At 38.6% G+C, this 26,219-nt stretch overlaps 21 non-coding genes across 21 annotated transcripts; all 21 read right to left on the bottom strand.

Annotated features, from left to right (window-relative positions):
- Positions 1-815: 815 nt before the first annotated feature.
- LOC148478626 (signal recognition particle RNA) lies at positions 816-1,115 on the bottom strand. The gene has a single exon (XR_015872073.1).
- A 929-nt stretch (positions 1,116-2,044) lies between these two features.
- LOC148478625 (signal recognition particle RNA) lies at positions 2,045-2,344 on the bottom strand. Its single transcript, XR_015872256.1, has one exon.
- A 929-nt stretch (positions 2,345-3,273) lies between these two features.
- On the bottom strand, positions 3,274-3,573 carry LOC148478624 (signal recognition particle RNA). The gene has a single exon (XR_015872249.1).
- Positions 3,574-4,505: 932 nt separating this feature from the next.
- LOC148478623 (signal recognition particle RNA) lies at positions 4,506-4,805 on the bottom strand. The gene has a single exon (XR_015872119.1).
- A 932-nt stretch (positions 4,806-5,737) lies between these two features.
- On the bottom strand, positions 5,738-6,037 carry LOC148478622 (signal recognition particle RNA). The gene has a single exon (XR_015872055.1).
- Positions 6,038-6,969: 932 nt separating this feature from the next.
- Positions 6,970-7,269, bottom strand: LOC148478621 (signal recognition particle RNA). Its single transcript, XR_015872078.1, has one exon.
- A 931-nt stretch (positions 7,270-8,200) lies between these two features.
- Positions 8,201-8,500, bottom strand: LOC148478620 (signal recognition particle RNA). The gene has a single exon (XR_015872205.1).
- Positions 8,501-9,432: 932 nt separating this feature from the next.
- On the bottom strand, positions 9,433-9,732 carry LOC148478619 (signal recognition particle RNA). The gene has a single exon (XR_015872148.1).
- Positions 9,733-10,663: 931 nt separating this feature from the next.
- On the bottom strand, positions 10,664-10,963 carry LOC148478618 (signal recognition particle RNA). The gene has a single exon (XR_015872204.1).
- A 932-nt stretch (positions 10,964-11,895) lies between these two features.
- On the bottom strand, positions 11,896-12,195 carry LOC148478617 (signal recognition particle RNA). The gene has a single exon (XR_015872094.1).
- A 932-nt stretch (positions 12,196-13,127) lies between these two features.
- Positions 13,128-13,427, bottom strand: LOC148478616 (signal recognition particle RNA). Its single transcript, XR_015872179.1, has one exon.
- Positions 13,428-14,359: 932 nt separating this feature from the next.
- Positions 14,360-14,648, bottom strand: LOC148478615 (signal recognition particle RNA). Its single transcript, XR_015872363.1, has one exon.
- A 932-nt stretch (positions 14,649-15,580) lies between these two features.
- LOC148478614 (signal recognition particle RNA) lies at positions 15,581-15,880 on the bottom strand. The gene has a single exon (XR_015872177.1).
- Positions 15,881-16,812: 932 nt separating this feature from the next.
- Positions 16,813-17,112, bottom strand: LOC148478613 (signal recognition particle RNA). Its single transcript, XR_015872381.1, has one exon.
- A 932-nt stretch (positions 17,113-18,044) lies between these two features.
- On the bottom strand, positions 18,045-18,333 carry LOC148478612 (signal recognition particle RNA). The gene has a single exon (XR_015872365.1).
- A 931-nt stretch (positions 18,334-19,264) lies between these two features.
- Positions 19,265-19,562, bottom strand: LOC148478611 (signal recognition particle RNA). The gene has a single exon (XR_015872272.1).
- A 932-nt stretch (positions 19,563-20,494) lies between these two features.
- On the bottom strand, positions 20,495-20,794 carry LOC148478610 (signal recognition particle RNA). The gene has a single exon (XR_015872195.1).
- Positions 20,795-21,716: 922 nt separating this feature from the next.
- On the bottom strand, positions 21,717-22,012 carry LOC148478609 (signal recognition particle RNA). The gene has a single exon (XR_015872374.1).
- Positions 22,013-22,941: 929 nt separating this feature from the next.
- LOC148478608 (signal recognition particle RNA) lies at positions 22,942-23,230 on the bottom strand. Its single transcript, XR_015872372.1, has one exon.
- Positions 23,231-24,162: 932 nt separating this feature from the next.
- LOC148478607 (signal recognition particle RNA) lies at positions 24,163-24,462 on the bottom strand. The gene has a single exon (XR_015872169.1).
- A 929-nt stretch (positions 24,463-25,391) lies between these two features.
- Positions 25,392-25,693, bottom strand: LOC148478606 (signal recognition particle RNA). Its single transcript, XR_015872320.1, has one exon.
- Positions 25,694-26,219: the final 526 nt, after the last annotated feature.

The raw sequence follows: 26,219 nt of genomic DNA, 5'->3' as shown, positions 1-26,219 counted from the left end.
TTTAATGGCCAATGGCTTATTTAGATTTTGTATAGCCTTTTGCATTATGAGCGAATACTCTGCCTAAATATAAATGTGCACTGCTCATGCCACTGTGCCCCACAATCGCTCATCCATTAGTTTTACTGGTATATATTTTTTAAAGCTTATTCCACTATCTAACTCTTGCTTTGTGCTATTCCGCTCACCTCTATCCCTCTCCTCACATCATTGCCTCTATCCCCATCCACATATCTCACTCCAACCACATCACATGCAAAACATCCCTAACTAACATGATTTCACTGGTTGGTAAGTCACTGATGCCCACAAGAAAAACAGCACCCATGTCTCCTTAAATACTCTGTGCAGAAGTCATTATTTTGATGATCTGATGGGACATGTGCATGAAGCTGGAGCCATAAAAGTGGTAAATGTGCGAGTATGGGACCAGCCTACAGAATTCTAGTAGAATATTTATATTTCATCATACTGGACATTATATAATAACAGTATTATGTTCATGGGCAAATGATAAAAAAACTTTATTTAAATAGTAACTGTGTAGTTAGCAACAAATGGGTTACTGTATATAGTCAGTGGGAAATGGGTAACTTTAATGTTCATCACTATTTTTGCTTACAAAATGATGCACATCATCTAAGAAAGACAGTTCTGAAAAAAAAAATACTCAATAAAATAACACAAGAAAACTTACAGTAATGATACAATGGAGCTGTGTTGTTCATGCTGCTCTATATACAAATTATAATAAATATTTTTAACCACTCTGGTATCAAATTATCATAAAAATTAATGAGTAAAACAACATAATAAAGAAACTGTGTTGTGCTTTGTTGTCCAGGCTGCTCTACACTGGCTATTCACAGGTGCAATCCCACTACTGATAAGCACAGGGAGTTTGATCTGCTCTGTTTCCAACCTGGGCCGGTTCACCTCTTTTTAAGCAACCTGGTAGCTCTGAGCTCCCCCAGAGTCACCATATTGATGCTGAACTTAGTGTGGACACCCAATCAACATAGCTCAATGGGGACCAGAACTCCTGGACTCAAACACTCCTCCAGCTTCAGCCTCCCAAGTAACTGGGATTACAGACACACACCACAGCGCCCGGCAATGAAAACAGCCTGCTCTCTAACATAGGAATCTCTCTCAGTGTGATGTCATTACAATGAGAAAAACAGCTTATCAATGCCATCTACTGGCCATTACTATAACTACATCCATTATATTTTAATGGCCAATGGCTTATTTAGATTTTGTATAGCCTTTTGCATTATGAGCGAATACTCTGCCTAAATATAAATGTGCACTGCTCATTCCACTGTGCCCAACAATCGCTCATCCATTAGTTTTACTGGTATATATTTTTTAAAGCTTATTCCACTATCTAACTCTTGCTTTGTGCTATTCCGCTCACCTCTATCCCTCTCCTCACATCATTGCCTCTATCCCCATCCACATATCTCACTCCACCCACATCACATGCAAAACATCCCTAACTAACATGATTTCACTGGTTGGCAAGTCACTGATGCCCACAAGAAGAACAGCACCTATGTCTCCTTAAACACTCTGTGCAGAAGTCATTATTTTGATGATCTGATGGGACATGTGCATGAAGCTGGAGCCATAAAAGTGGTAAATGTGCGAGTATGGGACCAGCCTAAAGAATTCTAGTAGAATATTTATATTTCATCATACTGGACATTATATAATAACAGTATTATGTTCATGGGCAAATGATAAAAAACCTTTATTTAAATAGTAACTGTAGATAGCAACAAATGGGTTACTGTATATAGTCAGTGGGAAATGGGTAACTTTAATGTTTATCATTATTTTTGCTTACAAAATGATGCACATCATCTAAGAATGACAGTTCTGAAAAAAAAATACTCAATAATATAAAACAAGAAAACTTACAGTAATGATACAATGGAGCTGTGTTGTTCATGCTGCTCTATATACAAATTATAATAAATATTTTTAACCACGCTGGTATCAAATTATCATAAAAATGAATGAGTAAAACAACATAATAAAGAAACTGTGTTGTGCTTTGTTGTCCAGGCTGCTCTACACTGGCTATTCACAGGTGCAATCCCACTACTGATAAGCACAGGGGGTTTGAACTGCTCTGTTTCCAACCGGGGCCGGTTCACCACTTTTTAAGCAACCTGGTAGCTCTGAGCTCTCCCAGAGTCACAATATTGATGCTGAACTTAGTGTGGACACCCAATCAACATAGCTCAATGGGGACCAGAACTCCTGGACTCAAACACTCCTCCAGCCTCAGCCTCCCAAGTAACTGGGATTACAGACACACACCACAGTGCCCGGCAAGGAAAACAGCCTGCTCTCTAACATAGGAATCTCTCTCAGTGTGATGTCATTACAATGAGAAAAACAGCTTATCAATGCCATCTACTGGCCATTACTATAACTACATCCTTAATATTTTAATGGCCAATGGCTTATTTAGATTTTGTATAGCCTTTTGCATTATGAGCGAATACTCTGCCTAAATATAAATGTGCACTGCTCATGCCACTGTGCCCCACAATCGCTCATCCATTAGTTTTACTGGTATATATTTTTTAAAGCTTATTCCACTATCTAACTCTTGCTTTGTGCTATTCCGCTCACCTCTATCCCTCTCCTCGCATCATTGCCTCTATCCCCATCCACATATCTCACTCCACCCACATCACATGCAAAACATCCCTAACTAACATGATTTCACTGGTTGGCAAGTCACTGATGCCCACAAGAAGAACAGCACCTATGTCTCCTTAAACACTCTGTGCAGAAGTCATTATTTTGATGATCTGATGGGACATGTGCATGAAGCTGGAGCCATAAAAGTGGTAAATGTGCGAGTATGGGACCAGCCTAAAGAATTCTAGTAGAATATTTATATTTCATCATATTGGACATTATATAATAACAGTATTATGTTCATGGGCAAATGATAAAAAACCTTTATTTAAATAGTAACTGTAGATAGCAACAAATGGGTTACTGTATATAGTCAGTGGGAAATGGGTAACTTTAATGTTTATCATTATTTTTGCTTACAAAATGATGCACATCATCTAAGAATGACAGTTCTGAAAAAAAAATACTCAATAATATAAAACTAGAAAACTTACAGTAATGATACAATGGAGCTGTGTTGTTCATGCTGCTCTATATACAAATTATAATAAATATTTTTAACCACGCTGGTATCAAATTATCATAAAAATGAATGAGTAAAACAACATAATAAAGAAACTGTGTTGTGCTTTGTTGTCCAGGCTGCTCTACACTGGCTATTCACAGGTGCAATCCCACTACTGATAAGCACAGGGGGTTTGAACTGCTCTGTTTCCAACCGGGGCCGGTTCACCTCTTTTTAAGCAACCTGGTAGCTCTGAGCTCTCCCAGAGTCACAATATTGATGCTGAACTTAGTGTGGACACCCAATCAACATAGCTCAATGGGGACCAGAACTCCTGGACTCAAACACTCCTCCAGCCTCAGCCTCCCAAGTAACTGGGATTACAGACACACACCACAGTGCCCGGCAAGGAAAACAGCCTGCTCTCTAACATAGGAATCTCTCTCAGTGTGATGTCATTACAATGAGAAAAACAGCTTATCAATGCCATCTACTGGCCATTACTATAACTACATCCTTTATATTTTAATGGCCAATGGCTTATTTAGATTTTGTATAGCCTTTTGCATTATGAGCGAATACTCTGCCTAAATATAAATGTGCACTGCTCATGCCACTGTGCCCCACAATCGCTCATCCATTAGTTTTACTGGTATATATTTTTTAACGCTTATTCCACTATCTAACTCTTGCTTTGTGCTATTCCGCTCACCTCTATCCCTCTCCTCACATCATTGCCTCTATCCCCATCCACATATCTCACTCCAACCACATCACATGCAAAACATCCCTAACTAACATGATTTCACTGGTTGGTAAGTCACTGATGCCCACAAGAAAAACAGCACCCATGTCTCCTTAAATACTCTGTGCAGAAGTCATTATTTTGATGATCTGATGGGACATGTGCATGAAGCTGGAGCCATAAAAGTGGTAAATGTGCGAGTATGGGACCAGCCTACAGAATTCTAGTAGAATATTTATATTTCATCATAATGGACATTATATAATAACAGTATTATGTTCATGGGCAAATGATAAAAAAACTTTATTTAAATAGTAACTGTGTAGTTAGCAACAAATGGGTTACTGTATATAGTCAGTGGGAAATGGGTAACTTTAATGTTCATCATTATTTTTGCTTACAAAATGATGCACATCATCTAAGAATGACAGTTCTGAAAAAAAAAATACTCAATAATATAAAACAAGAAAACTTACAGTAATGATACAATGGAGATGTGTTGTTCATGCTGCTCTATATACAAATTATAATAAATATTTTTTACCACTCTGGTATCAAATTATCATAAAAATTAATGAGTAAAACAACATAATAAAGAAACTGTGTTGTGCTTTATTGTCCAGGCTGCTCTACACTGGCTATTCACAGGTGCTATCCCACTACTGATAAGCACAGGGGGTTTGACCTGCTCTGTTTCCAACCTGGGACGGGTCACCTCTTTTTAAGCAACCTGGTAGCTCTGAGCTCCCCCAGAGTCACCATATTGACGCTGAACATAGTGTGGACACCCAATCAACATAGCTCAATGGGGACCAGAACACCTGGACTCAAACACTCCTCCAGCCTCAGCCTCCCAAGTAACTGGGATTACAGACACACACCACAGTGTCCGGCAACGAAAACAGCCTGCTCTCTAACATAGGAATCTCTCTCAGTGTGATGTCATTACAATGAGAAAAACAGCTTATCACTGCCATCTACTGGCCATTACTATAACTACATCCTTTATATTTTAATGGCCAATGGCTTATTTAGATTTTGTATAGCCTTTTGCATTATGAGCGAATACTCTGCCTAAATATAAATGTGCACTGCTCATGCCACTGTGCTCCACAATCGCTCATCCATTAGTTTTACTGGTATATATTTTTTAAAGCTTACTCCACTATCTAACTCTTGCTTTGTGCTATTCCGCTCACCTCTATCCCTCTCCTCACATCATTGCCTCTATCCCCATCCACATATCTCACTCCAACCACATCACATGCAAAACATCCCTAACTAACATGATTTCACTGGTTGGTAAGTCACTGATGCCCACAAGAAAAACAGCACCCATGTCTCCTTAAATACTCTGTGCAGAAGTCATTATTTTGATGATCTGATGGGACATGTGCATGAAGCTGGAGCCATAAAAGTGGTAAATGTGCGAGTATGGGACCAGCCTACAGAATTCTAGTAGAATATTTATATTTCATCATACTGGACATTATATAATAACAGTATTATGTTCATGGGCAAATGATAAAAAAACTTTATTTAAATAGTAACTGTGTAGTTAGCAACAAATGGGTTACTGTATATAGTCAGTGGGAAATGGGTAACTTTAATGTTCATCACTATTTTTGCTTACAAAATGATGCACATCATCTAAGAAAGACAGTTCTGAAAAAAAAAATACTCAATAAAATAACACAAGAAAACTTACAGTAATGATACAATGGAGCTGTGTTGTTCATGCTGCTCTATATACAAATTATAATAAATATTTTTAACCACTCTGGTATCAAATTATCATAAAAATTAATGAGTAAAACAACATAATAAAGAAACTGTGTTGTGCTTTGTTGTCCAGGCTGCTCTACACTGGCTATTCACAGGTGCAATCCCACTACTGATAAGCACAGGGGGTTTGATCTGCTCTGTTTCCAACCTGGGCCGGTTCACCTCTTTTTAAGCAACCTGGTAGCTCTGAGCTCCCCCAGAGTCACCATATTGATGCTGAACTTAGTGTGGACACCCAATCAACATAGCTCAATGGGGACCAGAACTCCTGGACTCAAACACTCCTCCAGCCTCAGCCTCCCAAGTAACTGGGATTACAGACACACACCACAGCGCCCGGCAATGAAAACAGCCTGCTCTCTAACATAGGAATCTCTCTCAGTGTGATGTCATTACAATGAGAAAAACAGCTTATCAATGCCATCTACTGGCCATTACTATAACTACATCCTTTATATTTTAATGGCCAATGGCTTATTTAGATTTTGTATAGCCTTTAGCATTATGAGCGAATACTCTGCCTAAATATAAATGTGCACTGCTCATGCCACTGTGCCCCACAATCGCTCATCCATTAGTTTTACTGGTATATATTTTTTAAAGCTTATTCCACTATCTAACTCTTGCTTTGTGCTATTCCGCTCACCTCTATCCCTCTCCTCACATCATTGCCTCTATCCCCATCCACATATCTCACTCCAACCACATCACATGCAAAACATCCCTAACTAACATTATTTTACTGGTTGGTAAGTCACTGATGCCCACAAGAAAAACAGCACCCATGTCTCCTTAAATACTCTGTGCAGAAGTCATTATTTTGATGATCTGATGGGACATGTGCATGAAGCTGGAGCCATAAAAGTGGTAAATGTGCGAGTATGGGACCAGCCTACAGAATTCTAGTAGAATATTTATATTTCATCATACTGGACATTATATAATAACAGTATTATGTTCATGGGCAAATGATAAAAAAACTTTATTTAAATAGTAACTGTGTAGTTAGCAACAAATGGGTTACTGTATATAGTCAGTGGGAAATGGGTAACTTTAATGTTCATCACTATTTTTGCTTACAAAATGATGCACATCATCTAAGAAAGACAGTTCTGAAAAAAAAAATACTCAATAAAATAACACAAGAAAACTTACAGTAATGATACAATGGAGCTGTGTTGTTCATGCTGCTCTATATACAAATTATAATAAATATTTTTAACCACTCTGGTATCAAATTATCATAAAAATGAATGAGTAAAACAACATAGTAAAGAAACTGTGTTGTGCTTTGTTGTCCAGGCTGCTCTACACTGGCTATTCACAGGTGCAATCCCACTACTGATAAGCACAGGGGGTTTGACCTGCTCTGTTTCCAACCTGGGCCGGTTCACCTCTTTTTAAGCAACCTGGTAGCTCTGAGCTCCCCCAGAGTCACCATATTGACGCTGAACTTAGTGTGGACACCCAATCAACATAGCTCAATGGGGACCAGAACACCAGGACTCAAACACTCCTCCAGCCTCAGCCTCCCATGTAACTGGGATTACAGACACACACCACAGTGTCCGGCAACGAAAACAGCCTGCTCTCTAACATAGGAATCTCTCTCAGTGTGATGTCATTACAATGAGAAAAACAGCTTATCACTGCCATCTACTGGCCATTACTATAACTACATCCTTTATATTTTAATGGCCAATGGCTTATTTAGATTTTGTATAGCCTTTTGCATTATGAGCGAATACTCTGCCTAAATATAAATGTGCACTGCTCATGCCACTGTGCCCCACAATCGCTCATCCATTAGTTTTACTGTTATATATTTTTTAAAGCTTATTCCACTATCTAACTCTTGCTTTGTGCTATTCCGCTCACCTCTATCCCTCTCCTCACATCATTGCCTCTATCCCCATCCACATATCTCACTCCAACCACATCACATGCAAAACATCCCTAACTAACATGATTTCACTGGTTGGTAAGTCACTGATGCCCACAAGAAAAACAGCACCCATGTCTCCTTAAATATTCTGTGCAGAAGTCATTATTTTGATGATCTGATGGGACATGTGCATGAAGCTGGAGCCATAAAAGTGGTAAATGTGTGAGTATGGTACCAGCCTACAGAATTCTAGTAGAATATTTATATTTCATCATACTGCACATTATATAATAACAGTATTATGTTCATGGGCAAATGATAAAAAAACTTTATTTAAATAGTAACTGTGTAGTTAGCAACAAATGGGTTACTGTATATAGTCAGTGGGAAATGGGTAACTTTAATGTTCATCACTATTTTTGCTTACGAAATGATGCACATCATCTAAGAAAGACAGTTCTGAAAAAAAAATACTCAATAAAATAACACAAGAAAACTTACAGTAATGATACAATGGAGCTGTCTTGTTCATGCTGCTCTATATACAAATTATAATAAATATTTTTAACCACTCTGGTATCAAATTATCATAAAACTGAATAAGTAAAACAACATAATAAAGAAACTGTGTTGTGCTTTGTTGTCCAGGTTGCTCTACACTGGCTATTCACAGGTGCAATCCCACTACTGATAAGAACAGGGGGTTTGACCTGCTCTGTTTCCAACCTGGGCCGGTTCACCTCTTTTTAAGCAACCTGGTAGCTCTGAGCTCCCCCAGAGTCACCATATTGACACTGAACTTAGTGTGGACACCCAATCAACATAGCTCAATGGTGACCAGAACACCTGGACTCAAACACTCCTCCAGCCTCAGCCTCCCATGTAACTGGGATTACAGACACACACCACAGTGCCCGGCAACGAAAACAGCCTGCTCTCTAACATAGGAATCTCTCTCAGTGTGATGTCATTACAATGAGAAAAACAGCTTATCAATGCCATCTACTGGCCATTACTATAACTACATCCTTTATATTTTAATGGCCAATGGCTTATTTAGATTTTGTATAGCCTTTTGCATTATGAGCGAATACTCTGCCTAAATATAAATGTGCACTGCTCATGCCACTGTGCCCCACAATCGCTCATCCATTAGTTTTACTGGTATATATTTTTTAAAGCTTACTCCACTATCTAACTCTTGCTTTGTGCTATTCCGCTCACCTCTATCCCTCTCCTCACATCATTGCCTCTATCCCCATCCACATATCTCACTCCAACCACATCACATGCAAAACATCCCTAACTAACATGATTTCACTGGTTGGTAAGTCACTGATGCCCACAAGAAAAACAGCACCCATGTCTCCTTAAATACTCTGTGCAGAAGTCATTATTTTGATGATCTGATGGGACATGTGCATGAAGCTGGAGCCATAAAAGTGGTAAATGTGCGAGTATGGGACCAGCCTACAGAATTCTAGTAGAATATTTATATTTCATCATACTGGACATTATATAATAATAGTATTATGTTCATGGGCAAATGATAAAAAAACTTTATTTAAATAGTAACTGTGTAGTTAGCAACAAATGGGTTACTGTATATAGTCAGTGGGAAATGGGTAACTTTAATGTTCATCACTATTTTTGCTTACAAAATGATGCACATCATCTAAGAAAGACAGTTCTGAAAAAAAAAATACTCAATAAAATAACACAAGAAAACTTACAGTAATGATACAATGGAGCTGTGTTGTTCATGCTGCTCTATATACAAATTATAATAAATATTTTTAACCACTCTGGTATCAAATTATCATAAAAATTAATGAGTAAAACAACATAAAAAAGAAACTGTGTTGTGCTTTGTTGTCCAGGCTGCTCTACACTGGCTATTCACAGGTGCAATCCCACTACTGATAAGCACAGGGGGTTTGACCTGCTCTGTTTCCAACCTGGGCCGGGTCACCTCTTTTTAAGCAACCTGGTAGCTCTGAGCTCCCGCAGAGTCACCATAATGATGCTGAACTTAGTGTGGACACCCAATCAACATAGCTCAATGGGGACCAGAACTCCTGGACTCAAACACTCCTCCAGCCTCAGCCTCCCAAGTAACTGGGATTACAGACACACACCACAGTGCCCGGCAATGAAAACAGCCTGCTCTCTAACATAGGAATCTCTCTCAGTGTGATGTCATTACAATGAGAAAAACAGCTTATCAATGCCATCTACTGGCCATTACTATAACTACATCCTTTATATTTTAATGGCCAATGGCTTATTTAGATTTTGTATAGCTTTTTGCATTATGAGCGAATACTCTGCCTAAATATAAATGTGCACTGCTCATGCCACTGTGCCCCACAATCGCTCATCCATTAGTTTTACTGGTATATATTTTTTAAAGCTTACTCCACTATCTAACTCTTGCTTTGTGCTATTCCGCTCACCTCTATCCCTCTCCTCACATCATTGCCTCTATCCCCATCCACATATCTCACTCCAACCACATCACATGCAAAACATCCCTAACTAACATGATTTCACTGGTTGGTAAGTCACTGATGCCCACAAGAAAAACAGCACCCATGTCTCCTTAAATATTCTGTGCAGAAGTCATTATTTTGATGATCTGATGGGACATGTGCATGAAGCTGGAGCCATAAAAGTGGTAAATGTGTGAGTATGGTACCAGCCTACAGAATTCTAGTAGAATATTTATATTTCATCATACTGCACATTATATAATAACAGTATTATGTTCATGGGCAAATGATAAAAAAACTTTATTTAAATAGTAACTGTGTAGTTAGCAACAAATGGGTTACTGTATATAGTCAGTGGGAAATGGGTAACTTTAATGTTCATCACTATTTTTGCTTACGAAATGATGCACATCATCTAAGAAAGACAGTTCTGAAAAAAAAATACTCAATAAAATAACACAAGAAAACTTACAGTAATGATACAATGGAGCTGTCATGTTCATGCTGCTCTATATACAAATTATAATAAATATTTTTAACCACTCTGGTATCAAATTATCATAAAACTGAATAAGTAAAACAACATAATAAAGAAACTGTGTTGTGCTTTGTTGTCCAGGTTGCTCTACACTGGCTATTCACAGGTGCAATCCCACTACTGATAAGAACAGGGGGTTTGACCTGCTCTGTTTCCAACCTGGGCCGGTTCACCTCTTTTTAAGCAACCTGGTAGCTCTGAGCTCCCCCAGAGTCACCATATTGACACTGAACTTAGTGTGGACACCCAATCAACATAGCTCAATGGTGACCAGAACACCTGGACTCAAACACTCCTCCAGCCTCAGCCTCCCATGTAACTGGGATTACAGACACACACCACAGTGCCCGGCAACGAAAACAGCCTGCTCTCTAACATAGGAATCTCTCTCAGTGTGATGTCATTACAATGAGAAAAACAGCTTATCAATGCCATCTACTGGCCATTACTATAACTACATCCTTTATATTTTAATGGCCAATGGCTTATTTAGATTTTGTATAGCCTTTTGCATTATGAGCGAATACTCTGCCTAAATATAAATGTGCACTGCTCATGCCACTGTGCCCCACAATCGCTCATCCATTAGTTTTACTGGTATATATTTTTTAAAGCTTACTCCACTATCTAACTCTTGATTTGTGCTATTCCGCTCACCTCTATCCCTCTCCTCACATCATTGCCTCTATCCCCATCCACATATCTCACTCCAACCACATCACATGCAAAACATCCCTAACTAACATGATTTCACTGGTTGGTAAGTCACTGATGCCCACAAGAAAAACAGCACCCATGTCTCCTTAAATACTCTGTGCAGAAGTCATTATTTTGATGATCTGATGGGACATGTGCATGAAGCTGGAGCCATAAAAGTGGTAAATGTGCGAGTATGGGACCAGCCTACAGAATTCTAGTAGAATATTTATATTTCATCATACTGGACATTATATAATAATAGTATTATGTTCATGGGCAAATGATAAAAAAACTTTATTTAAATAGTAACTGTGTAGTTAGCAACAAATGGGTTACTGTATATAGTCAGTGGGAAATGGGTAACTTTAATGTTCATCACTATTTTTGCTTACAAAATGATGCACATCATCTAAGAAAGACAGTTCTGAAAAAAAAAATACTCAATAAAATAACACAAGAAAACTTACAGTAATGATACAATGGAGCTGTGTTGTTCATGCTGCTCTATATACAAATTATAATAAATATTTTTAACCACTCTGGTATCAAATTATCATAAAAATTAATGAGTAAAACAACATAAAAAAGAAACTGTGTTGTGCTTTGTTGTCCAGGCTGCTCTACACTGGCTATTCACAGGTGCAATCCCACTACTGATAAGCACAGGGGGTTTGACCTGCTCTGTTTCCAACCTGGGCCGGGTCACCTCTTTTTAAGCAACCTGGTAGCTCTGAGCTCCCCCAGAGTCACCATAATGATGCTGAACTTAGTGTGGACACCCAATCAACATAGCTCAATGGGGACCAGAACTCCTGGACTCAAACACTCCTCCAGCCTCAGCCTCCCAAGTAACTGGGATTACAGACACACACCACAGTGCCCGGCAATGAAAACAGCCTGCTCTCTAACATAGGAATCTCTCTCAGTGTGATGTCATTACAATGAGAAAAACAGCTTATCAATGCCATCTACTGGCCATTACTATAACTACATCCTTTATATTTTAATGGCCAATGGCTTATTTAGATTTTGTATAGCTTTTTGCATTATGAGCGAATACTCTGCCTAAATATAAATGTGCACTGCTCATGCCACTGTGCCCCACAATCGCTCATCCATTAGTTTTACTGGTATATATTTTTTAAAGCTTACTCCACTATCTAACTCTTGCTTTGTGCTATTCCGCTCACCTCTATCCCTCTCCTCACATCATTGCCTCTATCCCCATCCACATATCTCACTCCAACCACATCACATGCAAAACATCCCTAACTAACATGATTTCACTGGTTGGTAAGTCACTGATGCCCACAAGAAAAACAGCACCCATGTCTCCTTAAATACTCTGTGCAGAAATCATTATTTTGATGATCTGATGGGACATGTGCATGAAGCTGGAGCCATAAAAGTGGTAAATGTGCGAGTATGGGACCAGCCTACAGAATTCTAGTAGAATATTTATATTTCATCATACTGGACATTATATAATAACAGTATTATGTTCATGGGCAAATGATAAAAAAACTTTATTTAAATAGTAACTGTGTAGTTAGCAACAAATGGGTTACTGTATATAGTCAGTGGGAAATGGGTAACTTTAATGTTCATCACTATTTTTGCTTACAAAATGATGCACATCATCTAAGAAAGACAGTTCTGAAAAAAAAAATACTCAATAAAATAACACAAGAAAACTTACAGTAATGATACAATGGAGCTGTGTTGTTCATGCTGCTCTATATACAAATTATAATAAATATTTTTAACCACTCTGGTATCAAATTATCATAAAAATTAATGAGTAAAACAACATAATAAAGAAACTGTGTTGTGCTTTGTTGTCCAGGCTGCTCTACACTGGCTATTCACAGGTGCAATCCCACTACTGATAAGCACAGGGGGTTTGACCTGCTCTGTTTCCAACCAGGGCCGGGTCACCTCTTTTTAAGCAACCTGGTAGCTCTGAGCTCCCCCAGAGTCACCATATTGATGCTGAACTTAGTGTGGACACCCAATCAACATAGCTCAATGGGGACCAGAACTCCTGGACTCAAACACTCCTCCAGCCTCAGCCTCTCAAGTAACTGGGATTACAGACACACACCACAGTGCCCGGCAATGAAAACAGCCTGCTCTCTAACATAGGAATCTCTCTCAGTGTGATGTCATTACAATGAGAAAAACAGCTTATCAATGCCATCTACTGGCCATTACTATAACTACATCCTTTATATTTTAATGGCCAATGGCTTATTTAGATTTTGTATAGCCTTTTGCATTATGAGCGAATACTCTGCCTAAATATAAATGTGCACTGCTCATGCCACTGTGCCCCACAATCGCTCATCCATTAGTTTTACTGGTATATATTTTTTAAAGCTTATTCCACTATCTAACTCTTGCTTTGTGCTATTCCGCTCACCTCTATCCCTCTCCTCACATCATTGCCTCTATCCCCATCCACATATCTCACTCCAACCACATCACATGCAAAACATCCCTAACTAACATTATTTTACTGGTTGGTAAGTCACTGATTCCCACAAGAAAAACAGCACCCATGTCTCCTTAAATACTCTGTGCAGAAGTCATTATTTTGATGATCTGATGGGACATGTGCATGAAGCTGGAGCCATAAAAGTGGTAAATGTGCGAGTATGGGACCAGCCTACAGAATTCTAGTAGAATATTTATATTTCATCATACTGGACATTATATAATAACAGTATTATGTTCATGGGAAAATGATAAAAAAACTTTATTTAAATAGTAACTGTGTAGTTAGCAACAAATGGGTTACTGTATATAGTCAGTGGGAAATGGGTAACTTTAATGTTCATCACTATTTTTGCTTACAAAATGATGCACATCATCTAAGAAAGACAGTTCTGAAAAAAAAAATACTCAATAAAATAACACAAGAAAACTTACAGTAATGATACAATGGAGCTGTGTTGTTCATGCTGCTCTATATACAAATTATAATAAATATTTTTAACCACTCTGGTATCAAATTATCATAAAAATGAATGAGTAAAACAACATAGTAAAGAAACTGTGTTGTGCTTTGTTGTCCAGGCTGCTCTACACTGGCGCAATCCCACTACTGATAAGCACAGGGGGTTTGACCTGCTCTGTTTCCAACCTGGGCCGGTTCACCTCTTTTTAAGCAACCTGGTAGCTCTGAGCTCCCCCAGAGTCACCATATTGACGCTGAACTTAGTGTGGACACCCAATCAACATAGCTCAATGGGGACCAGAACACCAGGACTCAAACACTCCTCCAGCCTCAGCCTCCCATGTAACTGGGATTACAGACACACACCACAGTGCCCGGCAACGAAAACAGCCTGCTCTCTAACATAGGAATCTCTCTCAGTGTGATGTCATTACAATGAGAAAAACAGCTTATCACTGCCATCTACTGGCCATTACTATAACTACATCCTTTATATTTTAATGGCCAATGGCTTATTTAGATTTTGTATAGCCTTTTGCATTATGAGCGAATACTCTGCCTAAATATAAATGTGCACTGCTCATGCCACTGTGCCCCACAATCGCTCATCCATTAGTTTTACTGTTATATATTTTTTAAAGCTTATTCCACTATCTAACTCTTGCTTTCTGCTATTCCGCTCACCTCTATCCCTCTCCTCACATCATTGCCTCTATCCCCATCCACATATCTCACTCCAACCACATCACATGCAAAACATCCCTAACTAACATGATTTCACTGGTTGGCAAGTCACTGTTGCCCACAAGAAAAACAGCACCCATGTCTCCTTAAATATTCTGTGCAGAAGTCATTATTTTGATGATCTGATGGGACATGTGCATGAAGCTGGAGCCATAAAAGTGGTAAATGTGCGAGTATGGGACCAGCCTACAGAATTCTAGTAGAATATTTATATTTCATCATACTGCACATTATATAATAACAGTATTATGTTCATGGGCAAATGATAAAAAAACTTTATTTAAATAGTAACTGTGTAGTTAGCAACAAATGGGTTACTGTATATAGTCAGTGGGAAATGGGTAACTTTAATGTTCATCACTATTTTTGCTTACGAAATGATGCACATCATCTAAGAAAGACAGTTCTGAAAAAAAAAATACTCAATAAAATAACACAAGAAAACTTACAGTAATGATACAATGGAGCTGTGTTGTTCATGCTGCTCTATATACAAATAATAATAAATATTTTTTACCACTCTGGTATCAAATTATCATAAAAATGAATGAGTAAAACAACATAATAAAGAAACTGTGTTGTGCTTTGTTGTCCAGGCTGCTCTACACTGGCTATTCACAGGTGCAATCCCACTACTGAGAAGCACAGGGGGTTTGACCTGCTCTGTTTCCGACCTGGGCCGGTTCACCTCTTTTTAAGCAACCTGGTAGCTCTGAGCTCCCCCAGAGTCACCATATTGACGCTGAACTTAGTGTGGACACCCAATCAACATAGCTCAATGGGGACCAGAACACCTGGACTCAAACACTCCTCCAGCCTCAGCCTCCCATGTAACTGGGATTACAGACACACACCACAGTGCCCGGCAACGAAAACAGCCTGCTCTCTAACATAGGAATCTCTCTCAGTGTGATGTCATTACAATGAGAAAAACAGCTTATCAATGCCATCTACTGGCCATTACTATAACTACATCCTTTATATTTTAATGGCCAATGGCTTATTTAGATTTTGTATAGCCTTTTGCATTATGAGCGAATACTCTGCCTAAATATAAATGTGCACTGCTCATGCCACTGTGCCCCACAATCGCTCATCCATTAGTTTTACTGGTATATATTTTTTAAAGCTTACTCCACTATCTAACTCTTGCTTTGTGCTATTCCGCTCACCTCTATCCCTCTCCTCACATCATTGCCTCTATCCCCATCCACATATCTCACTCCAACCACATCACATGCAAAACATCCCTAACTAACATGATTTCACTGGTTGGTAAGTCACTGATGCCCACAAGAAAAACAGCACCCATGTCTCCTTAAATACTCTGTGCAGAAGTCATTATTTTGATGATCTGATGGGACATGTGCATTAAGCTGGAGCCATAAAAGTGGTAAATGTGCGAGTATGGGACCAGCCTACAGAATTCTAGTAGAATATTTATATTTCATCATACTGGACATTATATAATAATAGTATTATGTTCATGGGCAAATGATAAAAAAACTTTATTTAAATAGTAACTGTGTAGTTAGCAACAAATGGGTTACTGTATATAGTCAGTGGGAAATGGGTAACTTTAATGTTCATCACTATTTTTGCTTACAAAATGATGCACATCATCTAAGAAAGACAGTTCTGAAAAAAAAAATACTCAATAAAATAACACAAGAAAACTTACAGTAATGATACAATGGAGCTGTGTTGTTCATGCTGCTCTATATACAAATTATAATAAATATTTTTAACCACTCTGGTATCAAATTATCATAAAAATTAATGAGTAAAACAACATAAAAAAGAAACTGTGTTGTGCTTTGTTGTCCAGGCTGCTCTACACTGGCTATTCACAGGTGCAATCCCACTACTGATAAGCACAGGGGGTTTGACCTGCTCTGTTTCCAACCTGGGCCGGGTCACCTCTTTTTAAGCAACCTGGTAGCTCTGAGCTCCCCCAGAGTCACCATATTGATGCTGAACTTAGTGTGGACACCCAATCAACATAGCTCAATGGGGACCAGAACTCCTGGACTCAAACACTCCTCCAGCCTCAGCCTCCCAAGTAACTGGGATTACAGACACACACCACAGTGCCCGGCAATGAAAACAGCCTGCTCTCTAACATAGGAATCTCTCTCAGTGTGATGTCATTACAATGAGAAAAACAGCTTATCAATGCCATCTACTGGCCATTACTATAACTACATCCTTTATATTTTAATGGCCAATGGCTTATTTAGATTTTGTATAGCCTTTTGCATTATGAGCGAATACTCTGCCTAAATATAAATGTGCACTGCTCATGCCACTGTGCCCCACAATCGCTCATCCATTAGTTTTACTGGTATATATTTTTTAAAGCTTATTCCACTATCTAACTCTTGCTTTGTGCTATTCCGCTCACCTCTATCCCTCTCCTCACATCATTGCCTCTATCCCCATCCACATATCTCACTCCAACCACATCACATGCAAAACATCCCTAACTAACATTATTTTACTGGTTGGTAAGTCACTGATGCCCACAAGAAAAACAGCACCCATGTCTCCTTAAATACTCTGTGCAGAAGTCATTATTTTGATGATCTGATGGGACATGTGCATGAAGCTGGAGCCATAAAAGTGGTAAATGTGCGAGTATGGGACCAGCCTACAGAATTCTAGTAGAATATTTATATTTCATCATACTGGACATTATATAATAACAGTATTATGTTCATGGGCAAATGATAAAAAAACTTTATTTAAATAGTAACTGTGTAGTTAGCAACAAATGGGTTACTGTATATAGTCAGTGGGAAATGGGTAACTTTAATGTTCATCACTATTTTTGCTTACAAAATGATGCACATCATCTAAGAAAGACAGTTCTGGAAAAAAAAATACTCAATAAAATAACACAAGAAAACTTACAGTAATGATACAATGGAGCTGTGTTGTTCATGCTGCTCTATATACAAATTATAATAAATATTTTTAACCACTCTGGTATCAAATTATCATAAAAATGAATGAGTAAAACAACATAGTAAAGAAACTGTGTTGTGCTTTGTTGTCCAGGCTGCTCTACACTGGCGCAATCCCACTACTGATAAGCACAGGGGGTTTGACCTGCTCTGTTTCCAACCTGGGCCGGTTCACCTCTTTTTAAGCAACCTGGTAGCTCTGAGCTCCCCCAGAGTCACCATATTGACGCTGAACTTAGTGTGGACACCCAATCAACATAGCTCAATGGGGACCAGAACACCAGGACTCAAACACTCCTCCAGCCTCAGCCTCCCAAGTAATTGGGATTACAGACACACACCACAGTGCCCGGCAACGAAAACAGCCTGCTCTCTAACATAGGAATCTCTCTCAGTGTGATGTCATTACAATGAGAAAAAAGCTTATCACTGCCATCTACTGGCCATTACTATAACTACATCCTTTATATTTTAATGGCCAATGGCTTATTTAGATTTTGTATAGCCTTTTGCATTATGAGCGAATACTCTGCCTAAATATAAATGTGCACTGCTCATGCCACTGTGCCCCACAATCGCTCATCCATTAGTTTTACTGTTATATATTTTTTAAAGCTTATTCCACTATCTAACTCTTGCTTTCTGCTATTCCGCTCACCTCTATCCCTCTCCTCACATCATTGCCTCTATCCCCATCCACATATCTCACTCCAACCACATCACATGCAAAACATCCCTAACTAACATGATTTCACTGGTTGGCAAGTCACTGTTGCCCACAAGAAAAACAGCACCCATGTCTCCTTAAATATTCTGTGCAGAAGTCATTATTTTGATGATCTGATGGGACATGTGCATGAAGCTGGAGCCATAAAAGTGGTAAATGTGCGAGTATGGGACCAGCCTACAGAATTCTAGTAGAATATTTATATTTCATCATACTGCACATTATATAATAACAGTATTATGTTCATGGGCAAATGATAAAAAAACTTTATTTAAATAGTAACTGTGTAGTTAGCAACAAATGGGTTACTGTATATAGTCAGTGGGAAATGGGTAACTTTCATGTTCATCACTATTTTTGCTTACGAAATGATGCACATCATCTAAGAAAGACAGTTCTGAAAAAAAAAATACTCAATAAAATAACACAAGAAAACTTACAGTAATGATACAATGGAGCTGTGTTGTTCATGCTGCTCTATATACAAATAATAATAAATATTTTTTACCACTCTGGTATCAAATTATCATAAAAATGAATGAGTAAAACAACATAATAAAGAAACTGTGTTGTGCTTTGTTGTCCAGGCTGCTCTACACTGGCTATTCACAGGTGCAATCCCACTACTGAGAAGCACAGGGGGTTTGACCTGCTCTGTTTCCGACCTGGGCCGGTTCACCTCTTTTTAAGCAACCTGGTAGCTCTGAGCTCCCCCAGAGTCACCATATTGACGCTGAACTTAGTGTGGACACCCAATCAACATAGCTCAATGGGGACCAGAACACCTGGACTCAAACACTCCTCCAGCCTCAGCCTCCCAAGTAACTGGGATTACAAACACACCACAGTGCCCAGCAACGAAAACAGCCTGCTCTCTAACATAGGAATCTCTCTCAGTGTGATGTCATTACAATGAGAAAAACAGCTTATCAATGCCATCTACTGGCCATTACTATAACTACATCCTTTATATTTTAATGGCCAATGGCTTATTTAGATTTTGTATAGCCTTTTGCATTATGAGCGAATACTCTGCCTAAATATAAATGTGCACTGCTCATGCCACTGTGACCCTCAATCGCTCATCCATTTGTTTTACTGGTATATATTTTTTAAAGCTTATTCCACTATCTAACTCTTGCTTTGTGCTATTCCGCTCACCTCTATCCCTCTCCTCACATCATTGCCTCTATCCCCATCCACATATCTCACTCCAACCACATCACATGCAAAACATCCCTAACTAACATGATTTCACTGGTTGGTAAGTCACTGATGCCCACAAGAAAAACAGCACCCATGTCTCCTTAAATATTCTGTGCAGAAGTCATTATTTTGATGATCTGATGGGACATGTGCATGAAGCTGGAGCCATAAAAGTGGTAAATGTGCGAGTATGGGACCAGCCTACAGAATTCTAGTAGAATATTTATATTTCATCATACTGGACATTATATAATAACAGTATTATGTTCATGGGAAAATGATAAAAAAACTTTATTTAAATAGTAACTGTGTAGTTAGCAACAAATGGGTTACTGTATATAGTCAGTGGGAAAAGGGTAACTTTAATGTTCATCACTATTTTTGCTTACAAAATGATGCACATCATCTAAGAATGACAGTTCTGAAAAAAAAAATACTCAATAATATAACATAAGAAAACTTACAGTAATGTTACAATGGAGCTGTGTTGTTCATGCTGCTCTATATACAAATTATAATAAATATTTTTTACCACTCTGGTATCAAATTATCATAAAAATGAATGAGTAAAACAACATAGTAAAGAAAATGTGTTGTGCTTTGTTGTCCAGGTTGCTCTACACTGGCTATTCACAGGTGCAATCCCACTACTGATAAGCACAGGGGGTTTGACCTGCTCTGTTTCCAACCTGGGCCGGTTCACCTCTTTTTAAGCAACCTGGTAGCTCTGAGCTCCCCCAGAGTCACCATATTGACGCTGAACTTAGTGTGGACACCCAATCAACATAGCTCAATGGGGACCAGAACACCTGGACTCAAACACTCCTCCAGCCTCAGCCTCCCAAGTAACTGGGATTACAGACACACACCACAGTGCCCGGCAACGAAAACAGCCTGCTCTCTAACATAGGAATCTCTCTCAGTGTGATGTCATTACAATGAGAAAAACAGCTTATCAATGCCATCTACTGGCCATTACTATAACTACATCCTTTATATTTTAATGGCCAATGGCTTATTTAGATTTTGTATAGCCTTTTGCATTATGAGCGAATACTCTGCCTAAATATAAATGTGCACTGCTCATGCCACTGTGACCAACAATCGCTCATCCATTAGTTTTACTGGTAAATATTTTTAAAGCTTGTTCCACTTTCTAACTCTTGCTTTGTGGTATTCTGCTTACCTGTATCCCTCTCCTCACATCATTGCCTCTATCCCCATCCACATATCTCACTCCACCCACATCACATGCAAAACATCCCTAACTAACATGATTTCACTGGTTGGCAAGTCACTGATGCCCACAAGAAGAACAGCACCTATGTCTCCTTAAACACTCTGTGCAGAAGTCATTATTATGATGATCTGATGGGACATGTGCATGAAGCTGGAGCCATAAAAGTGGTAAATGTGTGAGTATGGGACCAGCCTACAGAATTCTAGAAGAATATTTATATTTCATCATACTGGACATTATATAATAACAGTAATATGTTCATGGGCAAATGATAAAAAAACTTTATTTACATAGTAACTGTGTAGTTATCAACAAATGTGTTACTGTATATAGTCAGTGGGAAATGGGTAACTAATGTTCATCATTATTTTTGCTTACAAAATGATGCACATCATCTAAGAATGACAGTTCTGAAAAAAAAAAAATCAATAATATAAAACAAGAAAACTTACAGTAATGATACAATGGAGCTGGGTTGTTCATGCTGCTCTATATACAAATTATACTAAATATTTTTTACCACACTGGTATCAAATTATCATAAAAATTAATGAGTAAAACAACATAATAAAGAAACTGTGTTGTGCAAGCTACTCTACACTGGCTATTCACAGGTGCAATCCCACTACTGATAAGCACAGGGGGTTTGACCTGCTCTGTTTCCAACCTGGTCAGGTTCACCTCTTTTTAAGCAACCTGGTAGCTCTGAGCTCACCCAGAGTCACCATATTGATGATGAACTTAGTGTGGACACCCAATGAACATAGCTCAATGGGGACCAGAACTCCTGGACTCAAACACTCCTCCAGTCTTAGCCTCCCAAGAAGCTGGGATTACAGACACACACCACAGTGCCCAGCAAGGAAAACAGCCTGCTCTCTAACATAGAAATCTCTCTCAGTGTGATGTCATTACAATGAGAAAAACAGCTTATCAATGCCATCTACTGGCCATTACTATAACTACATCCTTTATATTTTAATGGCCAATGGCTTATTTAGATTTTGTATAGCCTTTAGCATTATGAGCGAATACTCTGCCTAAATATAAATGTGCACTGCTCATGCCACTGTGCCCAACAATTGCTCATCCATTAGTTTTACTGGTAAATATTTTTATAGCTTGTCCCACTTTCTAACTCTTGCTTTGTGGTATTCCGCTTACCTGTATCCCTCTCCTCACATCATTGCCTCTATCCCCATCCACATATCTCACTCCACCCACATCACATGCAAAACATCCCTAACTAACATGATTTCACTGGTTGGCAAGTCACTGTTGCCCACAAGAAGAACAGAACCTATGTCTCCTTAAACACTCTGTGCAGAAGTCATTAATTTGATGATCTGATGGGACATGTGCATGAAGCTGGAGCCATAAAAGTCATAAATGTGCGAGTATGGGACCAGCCAACAGAATTCTAGTAGAATATTTATATTTCATCATACTGGACATTATATAATAACAGTATTATGTTCATGGGCAAATGATAAAAAAGCTTTATTTAAATAGTAACTGTGTAGTTATCAACAAATGGGTTACTGTATATAGTCAGTGGGAAATGGGTAACTTTAATGTTCATCATTATTTTTGCTTACAAAATGATGCACATCATCTAAGAATGACAGTTCTGAAAAAAAATACTCAATAATTTAAAACAATAAAACTTACAGTAATGATACAATGGAGCTGTGTTGTTCATGCTGCTCTATATACAAATTATAATAAATATTTTTTACCACTCTGGTATCAAATTATCATAAAAATAAATGAGTAAAACAACATAATAAAGAAACTGTGTTGTGCTTTGTTGTCCAGGCTGCTCTACACAGGTGCAATCCCACTACTGATCAGCACAGGGGGTTTGACCTGCTCTGTTTCCAACCTGGACCAGTTCACCTCTTTTTAAGCAACCAGGTACCTCTGAGCTCCCCCAGAGTCACCATATTGATGCTGAACTTAGTGTGGACACCCAATCAACATAGCTCAATGGGGACCACATCTCCTGGACTCAAACACTCCTCTAGCCTCAGCCTCCCAAGTAGCTGGGATTACAGACACACACAACAGTGCCCAGAGAGGAAAACCGCCTGCTCTCTGACATAGGAATCTCTATCTGTGTGATGTCATTACAATGAGAAAAACAGCTTATCAATGCAATCTACAGGCCATTACTATAACTACATCCTTTATATTTGAATGGCCAATGGCTTATTTAGATTTTGTATAGCCTTTAGCATTATGAGCGAATACTCTGCCTAAATATAAATGTGCACTGCTCATGCCACTGTGCCCCACAATCGCTCATCCATTAGTTTTACTGGTATATATTTTTTAAAGCTTATTCCACTATCTAACTCTTGTTTTGTGCTATTCCGCTCACCTCTATCCCTCTCCTCACATCATTGCCTCTATCTCCATCCACATATCTCACTCCACCCACATCACATGCAAAACATCCCTAACTAACATGATTTCACTGATTGGCATGTTACTGATGCCCACAAGAAAAACAGCACCCATGTCTCCTTAAATACTCTGTGCAGAAGTCATTATTTTGATGATCTGATGGGACATGTGCATGAAGCTGGAGCAATAAAAGTGGTAAATGTGCGAGTATGGGACTAGCCTACAGAATTCTAAAAGAATATTTATATTTCATCATACTGGACATTATATAATAACAGTATTATGTTCATGGGCAAATGATAAAAAAACTTTATTTAAATAGCAACTGTGTAGTTAGCAACAAATGGGTTACTGTATATAGTCAGTGGGAAACGGGTAACTTTAATGTTCATCATTATTTTTGCTTACAAAATGATGCACATCATCTAAGAATGACAGTTCTGAAAAAAAAAATACTCAATAATATAAAACAAGAAAACTTACAGTAATGATACAATGGAGCTGTGTTGTTCATGCTGCTCTATATACAAATTATAATAAATATTTTTTACCACTCTGGTATCAAATTATCATAAAAATTAATGAGTAAAACAACATAATAAAGAAACTGTGTTGTGCTTTGTTGTCCAGGCTGCTCTACACTGGCTATTCACAGGTGCAATCCCACTACTGATCAGCACAGGGGGTTTGATCTGCTCTGTTTCCAACGTGGTCCGGTTCACCTCTTTTTAAGCAACCTGGTAGCTCTGAGCTCCCCCAGAGTCACCATATTGATGCTGAACTTAGTGTGGACACCCAATCAACATAGCTCAATGGGGACCAGAACTCCTGGACTCAAACACTCCTTCAGCCTCAGCCTCACAAGTAGCTGGGATTACAGACACACACCACAGCGCCCAGCAAGGAAAACAGCCTGCTCTCTAACATAGGAATCTCTCTCAGTGTGATGTCATTACAATGAGAAAAACAGCTTATCAATGCCATCTACTGGCCATTACTATAACTACATCCTTTATATTTTAATGGCCAATGGCTTATTTAGATTTTGTATAGCCTTTAGCATTATGAGCGAATACTCTGCCTAAATATAAATGTGCACTGCTCATGCCACTGTGCCCGACAATTGCTCATCCATTAGTTTTACTGGTAAATATTTTTAAAGCTTGTTCCACTTTCTAACTCTTGCTTTGTGGTATTCCGCTTACCTGTATCCCTCTCCTCACATCATTGCCTCTATCCCCATCCACATATCTCACTCCACCCACATCACATGCAAAACATCCCTAACTAACATGATTTCACTGGTTGGCAAGTCACTGATGCCCTCAAGAAGAACAGCACCTATGTCTCCTTAAACACTCTGTGTAGAAGTCATTATTTTGATGATCTGATGGGACATGTGCATGAAGCTGGAGCCATAAAAGTGGTAAATGTGCGACTATGGGACCAGCCTAAAGAATTCTAGTAGAATATTTATATTTCATCATACTGGACATTATATAATAACAGTATTATGTTCATGGGCAAATGATAAAAAAGCTTTTTTTAAATAGTAACTGTAGTTAGCAACAAATAGGTTACTGTATATAGTCAGTGGGAAATGGGTAACTTTAAGGTTCATCATTATTTTTGCTTACAAAATGATGCACATCATCTAAGAATGACAGTTCTGAAAAAAAAAATACTCAATAATATAAAACAAGAAAACTTACAGTAATGATACAATGGAGCTGTGTTGTTCATGCTGCTCTATATACAAATTATAATAAATATTTTTAACCACTCTGGTATCAAATTATCAAAAAAATTAATGAGTAAAACAACATAATAAAGAAACTGTGTTGTGCTTTGTTGTCCAGGCTACTCTACACTGGCTATTCACAGGTGCAATCCCACTACTGATAAGCACAGGGGGTTTGACCTGCTCTGTTTCCAACCTGGTCCGGTTCACCTCTTTTTAAGCAACCTGATAGCTCTGAGCTCCCCCAGAGTCACCATAGTGATGCTGAACTTAGTGTGGACACCCAATGAACATAGCTCAATGGGGACCAGAACTCCTGGACTCAAACACTCCTCCAGTCTTAGCCTCCCAAGAAGCTGGGATTACAGACACACACACCACAGTGCCCAGCAAGGAAAACAGCCTGCTCTCTAACATAGAAATCTCTCTCAGTGTGATGTCATTACAATGAGAAAAACAGCTTATCAATGCCATCTACTGGCCATTACTATAACTACATCCTTTATATTTTAATGGCCAATGGTTTATTTAGATTTTGTATAGCCTTTAGCATTATGAGCGAATACTCTGCCTAAATATAAATGTGCACTGCTCATGCCACTGTGCCCCACAATTGCTCATCCATTAGTTTTACTGGTAAATATTTTTAAAGCTTGTTCCACTTTCTAACTCTTGCTTTGTGGTATTCCGCTTACCTGTATCCCTCTCCTCACATCATTGCCTCTATCCCCATCCACATATCTCACTCCACCCACATCACATGCAAAACATCCCTAACTAACATGATTTCACTGGTTGGCAAGTCACTGTTGCCCACAAGAAGAACAGAACCTATGTCTCCTTAAACACTCTGTGCAGAAGTCATTATTTTGATGATCTGATGGGACATGTGCATGAAGCTGGAGCCATAAAAGTCG

This window comes from Taudactylus pleione, unplaced genomic scaffold, assembly GCF_031769625.1.
Source record: "Taudactylus pleione unplaced genomic scaffold, aTauple2 ptg000652l, whole genome shotgun sequence".
NCBI classification, from domain to species: domain Eukaryota; kingdom Metazoa; phylum Chordata; class Amphibia; order Anura; family Myobatrachidae; genus Taudactylus; species Taudactylus pleione.
The sequence above is the reverse complement of the archived record's forward strand: the minus strand, read 5'-3'. Positions and strand labels throughout refer to the sequence as shown.